This window comes from Tasmannia lanceolata, unplaced genomic scaffold (assembly GCF_043159265.1).
Source record: "Tasmannia lanceolata isolate RefF3 unplaced genomic scaffold, GAP_Taslan_0.1 ptg000019l, whole genome shotgun sequence".
Taxonomy (NCBI): Eukaryota; Viridiplantae; Streptophyta; class Magnoliopsida; order Canellales; family Winteraceae; genus Tasmannia; species Tasmannia lanceolata.
The window spans coordinates 6,796,907-6,805,527 of record NW_027518696.1 but is presented as its reverse complement, the minus strand read 5'-3'; positions in this window follow the sequence as shown (position 1 = coordinate 6,805,527).

The window sequence follows — 8,621 nt, the reverse complement described above, 5'->3', positions numbered from 1 at the left end:
AAGGACTGATAAGCAGATTCAAGGTTTCTTGGGAAGAATCTAATACACTATTCAATTCATTGCACGACTGCACAACTGACCATGACTTGTAAACCGATATTTAAGCTCGTAAAGAAAAAAATCATCCATTTATGGAAGTTGTTGGGACCCGTCTAGAGCTCATCCTTGAAACCTAGCCGTTAGGGAGGGTGCTCAATCCTGATATGCCCTTAAATCCCCATCCATTCACTTTTCCGGGATGGGGCCTTTGCTTTGTTGTGGAACCCCAAATAGAAGCCGTCGACAAAAGTGAATGAATATCTAACAATTCTGCTTATTTCAGTTCCTCCTTACTTTTATTGGATGTATGATTTACCATATAAGAAAATCCCAGATTACGAGCAATAGTATATTCCTCCTCAGATAACTTGTCCAGCTCTAGTTTTTGCTACTAAGAAGTTGAAGCATTATATGTTATATAAGCAAGCTATGCTCATATCTGTTATGATATTTTCCTCTTAATATAAATAATATGGCGTACCTGTTTACTGATTTCTGGGAAAAACAGAAAGAATAGATGATTAGTATAACCTTTTCGATGCGGCGAGTTGAGGCACGGACTAGGTCGCTCTCTTTAAGGTGATTTTGCGCCTCTGCGGAAAACCCTCCGGTGCAACAGATCCGAACGCAATCACCCCCAGGATACAACAGCCCGACGCACCGTCGCTATCTATCTGAAGTGCACAATCAGATAGATCCGAACCAAACAGCGAACACTCCGAATGCCCAACAAATAAAACAGAACAGAGAAAAGAAAACAAAAATAACAGAAAGGAAACTGTTCTGTTTTTGCAAACGACTCAATAGAGATGGAAAAACGAATCAGCAGAGATGAAAGGCTCGTCTATTTGTTTAAAGAGAGATTCTAAAACAGATGTATGAACTGTATCTCAAGACGTTGGAAACAATATCTTTTTATAGAGAAAATGTGTCTGTTGAAGACATCTCTTTAAACAGTAGAGACACCTTTTTTAAAAACGTCATTTAAAAAATTGCCGTTACTTAAGAGGGTTGTAACGGTTGGATTAAGTTAAAACTAAAGAGACATGACCGTTGGATTTATAAATAAAAAATCCGTTTAGAAAACCCAACACACACCCGCCCCGACACGGCACGGCTCGGCTCGGCTCGGCTCGGCTCGGCGCGTGTGTGTGTGTGTTTTTTATTTATTTGATCTTGTTCTTTGTAAAACACCAAAGGCAAACAAATTGAATGCCCTTGAAAGGCTCAAGCCTTTGCTCAACACTCCCTCTTATATGGATGGGAGAATTTTTCTCAACTTCCCATCTTGGACTAAACTTTTAAGAGGTAAGAGAGCTACCTTCAAAAGTTTAAATGATAATGGTGGGAAAGTACAAGAGAATAGAATCAATTTGAAAATTTCAAATTTTGGGTGGGAAATTCAAAAGCAAAAAAGAATCTTTTTCAAAAGCAAATGTTTCTTTCATTTTTAGTATTTAAAATACTAACAATCCCCCACTTATTTTAATAGAAAAAAATATTAGTAAAACTTAATGCTGGGCAATCAGCAGAGTATCACGTATAATAAAGGTGACTATGTCTTGAACCTTTACTTAGTGTAAGTGCATTCTAACTGTAAGGAATTGATAGTGACTATGTCTTGAACTACAATCCTTGGGTACAGAGAGACGTGCACCACACACATGATACTAAAGTGTTCAATTGGTTCCAAAAAGCTCGCACATTACGGCCATGTGCTACATCCCAGTTTCCATGTAAGCATAAGAGAATAAGCTCTCGTCTCTTTTGGAAGCGGCCCACTTCCGCGCTAACATGTAGGTGAGTCTATCAAGGATGCTCCTGTAGCCTATACATCCCACTCATACGAGCTATAGATCTCATTAAGAGTAATAACTCAACCTTCCAAACGCTTCAGGATATCATGCTTGAGTTACACCATAGGGATGGACTTTGAGATAAACTTGAAAATAGCATGATCGTCCACAAGTTACACTACGACTCGTTTTTCCCATTGAAAACCTAGTTCTTGGGATCTCCGGTCTCTAGGTTGGGTGTCCATCATAAGTAACTATTTACAAATGAGCTTTAGTCCCATCCCCCTCGATGTATTGCAGATTTTCTCCCTTGACAAGGCCTTAGTTAAGGGATCTGCCAAATTATCACCAGATCTCACAAAGTCAATGGTGATTGATCCATTAGAAATCAATTCTCTCACAGTACTATGTTTCCGGCGTATCTGTCGCGACTTTCCATTATAGTACTTATTATGTACTCTTCCAATAGCAGCTGTGCTGTCACAGTGAATCAAAATAGCGGGAACAGGTCTTTCCCAAATAGGTATATCAGATAAAATATTTCTCAACCAACTAGCCTCTTCACATGCAGAGGTTAGTGCAATCAACTCAGATTCCATAGTGGACTGAGCAATAATAGTCTGTTTCTTGGATCTCCAAGAAACTGCACCACTACCAATAGTAAATACATACCCAGTGGTAGCCTTGGAATCTTCTGACAAAGTATTCCAATCGGCATCACTGAAACCCTCTAGAACAGCAGGAAACCTATGGTAGTGAATCCCATTATTAATGGTTCGTTTGAGGTATCTCATGACTCGTGATATAACATTCCAATGTTCTATACTTGGATTACTAGTATATCTACATAATATGCCTACCGCATATGCTATATCAGGTCTGGTACAGTCTGTAGCATACCTTAAACTACCAATAATACTAGCATACTCTTTTTGATTAACACTATCACCTTCATTAGAATACAATCTAATACTAGGATCAAAAGGAGTACATACTGGATTACAATCAAAGTACTTATACTTTTTAAGTATCTTTTCTATATAATGGGACTGGTCTAAAGATATACCACTATCAGATCTTGTAATTTTAATCCCTAAAATTACATTTGCTTCTCCTAGATCTTTCATATCAAAGTTTTGTTTTAATAGATTTTTGGTTTGTTTAACTATTTTCAAGTTAGAACCAAAAATTAAAAGATCATCAACATACAAGCAAATAATAATACAATAAGTATTAATATACTTATAATATATACACTTATCACTTTCATTGATTTTAAAACCATTTGATATAATGATATTATCAAATTTTTCATGCCACTGTTTTGGTGCTTGTTTAAGTCCATACAGTGACTTCACCAACTTACATACTTTATTTTCTTGACCTGGAGATATGAAACCACTAGGTTGGTCCATATATATCTCCTCTTCTAGACTACCATTTAAGAAAGCAGTCTTTACATCCATTTGATGAATTACCAGATTATGGATTGCAGCCACTGCAATCAAAACTCTAATGGATGTAATCCTAGTAACCGGAGAGTATGTATCAAAGAAATCTATATTTTCTTTTTGCCTAAAGCCTTTAGCAACAAGCCTAGCTTTATATTTGTCTATGGTTCCATCTGGTTTCAATTTTCTTCTAAGAATCCATTTACACCCTATGGTCTTAAATCCTTGTGGTAAATCTACTAATTTCCAAGTCTGGTTTGACATCAGAGACTTCATCTCATCATTGACAGCTTCTCTCCAAAAGTCAGCATCTGATGAGGACAAAGCTTCCTCTAAAGAAGAAGGATCTCCCTCCAAACTAAAGACATAGAAATCAGAGCCAAAACCCTTGGCTATTTTGGATCTTTTACTTCTCCTAGGTTCAATTTCTACTTCAGGGTTTACCTCAATCCTAGGCTCGGTGCCCCCACTATCTCCAATAGTCACGGTACCCCCACTAAGTCTAAATTTAAAAGGAAATTTATCTTCAAAGAATTCAGCATCCACTGACTCTATTATTACACTGTTATTTAGGTCTAAAAACCTATATGTTTTGCTTGTAAGAGAGTAACCCATAAAGGCACACTCTATGGCTCTACTTCCTATTTTGGGTCTCTTAATATTAGAAAGTCTTACATAAGCTAAACATCCCCAAACTCTAAAGTAACTCACATTGGGTTTCCTATTTTTCCAAAATTCAAAAGGTGAGACTTTAGTTTTGTAATTAGGAATTCTATTAAGAACATAGCAGGAAGTTAGAATTGCTTCTCCCCATAAGTTAGAAGGGGCTCCTGAACTTAGGAGTAAAGCATTCGTAAGTTCCACTAGTGTTCTATTTTTCCTTTCTGCAACCCCATTTGAAGCGGGAGAGTAAGGAGCGGTTGTTTCATGTATAATTCCTAATGACTTAACAAAGTCAGTGAATTCTAATGATTCATATTCACCTCCTCTATCACTTCTTAGTCTCTTAATCTTCCTATTGAATTGGTTCTCTACTTCTAATAGGTATTCCTTAAACATTTTTAAGGCTTCACTCTTATGTCTAATTAAATAAATGATTGTATACTTAGAAAAATCATCTATAAAGGTTATAAAGTATCTTTTACCACTACGGGTCAAGATACCGTCTAACTCACAAATGTCACTATGAATTAAGTCTAAAAGTTCTGAATTCCTTTCAACACTTTTGAAAGGCTTTCTAGAAATTTTAGCCTTACTACATATTTCACATTTGTTAAATTCTTCTAAGACTACTTTAGGAATCATACCTAATACACTAATGTTATGTACATATTTCCTATTTATATGACACAACCTAGCATGCCATGAATTAACAGAAGAAAGCATGTAAACAGAAGAATCACTTTCATTCATTATTTCAACATTCAGTTTGAACATTCCATCACATGCATATCCTTTACCAACAAAGGATCCAAACTTGGTTACAACATACTGGTCAGACTCTATGGTTTGTTTAAAACCAGCCTTGTTAAGAAGAAAACCAGAAACTAAGTTCTTCCTCATGTCTGGAGTATGAAGAACATCCTTCAGTATCACTTTCCGCCCTGAAGTGAAGCAAAATTCAACGTCCCCAACACCGAGTACCTTTATTGTATGCGAGTCCCCTAGAAGCACCTTCTTCTCATTATCTGCATGAGCATACGTCTTGAACCACTTCCTGTCAAAACACACATGACGGGACGCACCAGTGTCGACCCACCACCCTTCAGATCCTCCAACGATATTCACTTCAGTGATCATAGCCACAAGTGGCTCTTCTATCACGTTGGCTTGAGGGATTGGTGCAGTCTTCTTACGTCGACACATCCGTGCAATATGACCCTTGAGCCCACAAATATAGCACACAATTTTGGAATAGTCATTCTTTCCAGAAGTTGTGTTTTGGTTCGGACGCTTGAAGGTACCTCGGTTTTGGTTCTGTTGCTTTTTCTTCAACTTCTTTTTGGGCTTCAGATTCACTTGCGGTTTCTGATTTTGGTTCTTAACTTCAGAAATGGCATTCACATTAGTTACAATTTCAGTATTCCCTTCTTTCTTATCTTGGTTACGGTTTTCTTCTTCGATCCGAAGACGAACAAGAAGACCTTCCATAGATAATTCCTTAGTTTTATGAAGAAGGGAATTTCTGAATTCTTTCCAAGAAGGAGGTAATTTGTCAATCACGGCTGCAACTTGAAATTGTTCACTAATAGTCATTCCTTCCGCAAGAATGTCGTGAACAAGTTTTTGCAACTCGTGGGTTTGAGAAATCACCGTCTTCTCATCCACCATGTAATATCTAAAATACTTGCTAACCGCATATTTTTTAGACCCAGCCTCTTCCGTATCATACTTCTTCTGTAAGGCTTCCCAAAGTGTCATGGAATCCTTACAGTAACTATAAAAATCGTATAATTCGTCGGATAGGCAATTGAGAATAAAGTTTTGGCATAGGAAATCAGAATCTGTCCAGTTCTTTTTCAAAGTAGATCTAACTGGTTCAAGTTCTGATCGCCAAGGCTTTGGGTCTTCCAAAACATGGGCTACTTTCTTGGTGGATAAATAGAAAAACATTTTCTTCTTCCATCTCTTAAAATTAGCACCACTAAATCGAAAAGGCTTATTCGGATTTGAGGAATCCGATATAATCTCGTCATGGGATGCCATATTTTAGAAAGAGGAAAACAGAAACGAAAAACACCTTAAAATTGTTATGATATTTTCCTCTTAATATAAATAATATGGCGTACCTGTTTACTGATTTCTGTGAAAAACAGAAAGAATAGATGATTAGTATAACCTTTTCGATGCGGCGAGTTGAGGCACGAACTAGGTCGCTCTCTTTAAGGTGATTTTGCGCCTCTGCGGAAAACCCTCCGGTGCAACAGATCCGAACGCAATCACCCCCAGGATACAACAGCCCGACGCACCGTCGCTATCTATCTGAAGTGCACAATCAGATAGATCCGAACCAAGCAGCGAACACTCCGAATGCCCAACAAATAAAACAGAACAGAGAAAAGAAAACAAAAATAACAGAAAGGAAACTGTTCTGTTTTTGCAAACGACTCAATAGAGATGGAAAAACGAATCAGCAGAGATGAAAGGCTCGTCTATTTGTTTAAAGAGAGATTCTAAAACAGATGTAAGAACTGTATCTCAAGACGTTGGAAACAATCTCTTTTTATAGAGAAAACGTGTCTGTTGAAGACACCTCTTTAAAACAGTAGAGACACCTTTTTTAAAAACGTCATTTAAAAAATTGCCGTTACTTAAGAGGGTTGTAACGGTTGGATTAAGTTAAAACTAAAGAGACATGACCGTTGGATTTATAAATAAAAAATCCGTTTAGAAAACCCAACCCAACACACCCGCGCCCCGCCCCGCCCCGACACGGCACGGCTCGGCTCGGCTCGCGCGCGCGCGCGTGTGTGTGTGTTTTTTATTTATTTGATCTTGTTCTTTGTAAAACACCAAAGGCAAACAAATTGAATGCCCTTGAAAGGCTCAAGCCTTTGCTCAACACTCCCTCTTATATGGATGGGAGAATTTTTCTCAACTTCCCATCTTGGACTAAACTTTTAAGAGGTAAGAGAGCTACCTTCAAAAGTTTAAATGATAATGGTGGGAAAGTACAAGAGAATAGAATCAATTTGAAAATTTCAAATTTTGGGTGGGAAATTCAAAAGCAAAAAAGAATCTTTTTCAAAAGCAAATGTTTCTTTCATTTTTAGTATTTAAAATACTAACAATATCTACATTGGACACTGTTAAAAATAACTCTTTCAAAAGCGAAGTGATAAATCCGCCCCTTTTGATTACTTGGGACACACACCAGCAGTGTATCAATGACTGCAGAGGGGGCTGATGATTCAATGGAGCTGATTGCCACATACATTCAATGGGGTTGATTGTCACCTACACTGCTGCTGGGTGTCCCAAGTAATCAAAAGGGGCGGATTTATCACTTCCCTTTAAACAGCCTACTCTTACAGGAAGGACACCAGGATGGTTGTTGTTGCTTCCAGGATTTTACTTTCGGTATGTCATGCACAGATCTATGCTTGCACTTTGGATACAAGGATTTTATAATCCAGATTTCTAAAATCCTGAATTCTACAAGTTAAAACCTAGATTTTATAAGCTAAAACCTGGATTTTATAATCCAGAATTGTAAAATCCTGAATTTTACAAGTTAAAACCTAAATTTTATAAGCTAAAACCTGGATTTTATAAGCCAGAACTTAGACTGTACACTTTTAGGTTTGTAAAATCCAGGTTCTAACTACAATCTTGGATAATAAAATCCATCTATCCAAATGGCGTTATAAGATGACAAGATATTGTAGAACACTTAGCCCCTAAATAGGCATGGTTTTAAATTTTGACTGAAATCCGAAATTGCTGTCAGAAATTTTGAATTTCAGTGAACACCGAAACTGAAACGTCCACGAACCCAAAATCACCGCAATGTACCAAATTTTGGAAAATTTTCAATTGAAATTCCGGAAATTTCAATAAAATACTAATTTTTTATATCTTCAGGGCCTGTTTGGATGCCGAGAAGATTTTGATTTGTATTTCTCACATTTGCAGCCCTTTTTGCATTGTGAATTGGATCCCGATCAAATTTTCTGATTTCCAATTTAGCGACTGACAGTGAAAAAAATCAGATTTCCAAATATGCTGTGAAAATAAGTAATTGGAAATCCACAGATCTGGCAGTTTCCCTCACCTTCTTTGCTCCTCAACCTCTCCCCTCCAATAGAAACCACCTCATTCCCTCTCAGTCTCCCTCAACATGAGCTGGTGGATCTAGTCATTTTGTATTCAAAACTCAATTCCAAATCCAAATACAAAATATGAGGTATCCAAACTGGCCCTTACAGAATTTCGACCAAAATTTCGGGACAAAAAGTCAACATTTCGTGAGCTTCTACCGAATTTCGACTGAAATTTCAGGGTTTCGGCCGAAATTTCAGTTTCTGTAAACACCGAAATTATCCCCGAAACCGAAATTTAAATCCATGTAAATAGGTACACAGATATCTCTAGCCACAATTAGTTGGATTCCTTCGGAGTGCTTTACATAAATCCTCTCCGGGGGATAATCCTAACCCTCCAATCTGAAAGTGCAGTCCTTTTTTACTATTGGATTCCTTCTGAGTCCAATCTGCACTTTCAGATTGTAGGGTTAGATGATCCTACGGAGATGATGATACCACCTATCTACGTGGTGGCCCATCTAATGAACTGTTTGGATCATCCTAAGAAGTGGGCCCCACGACTATTTACA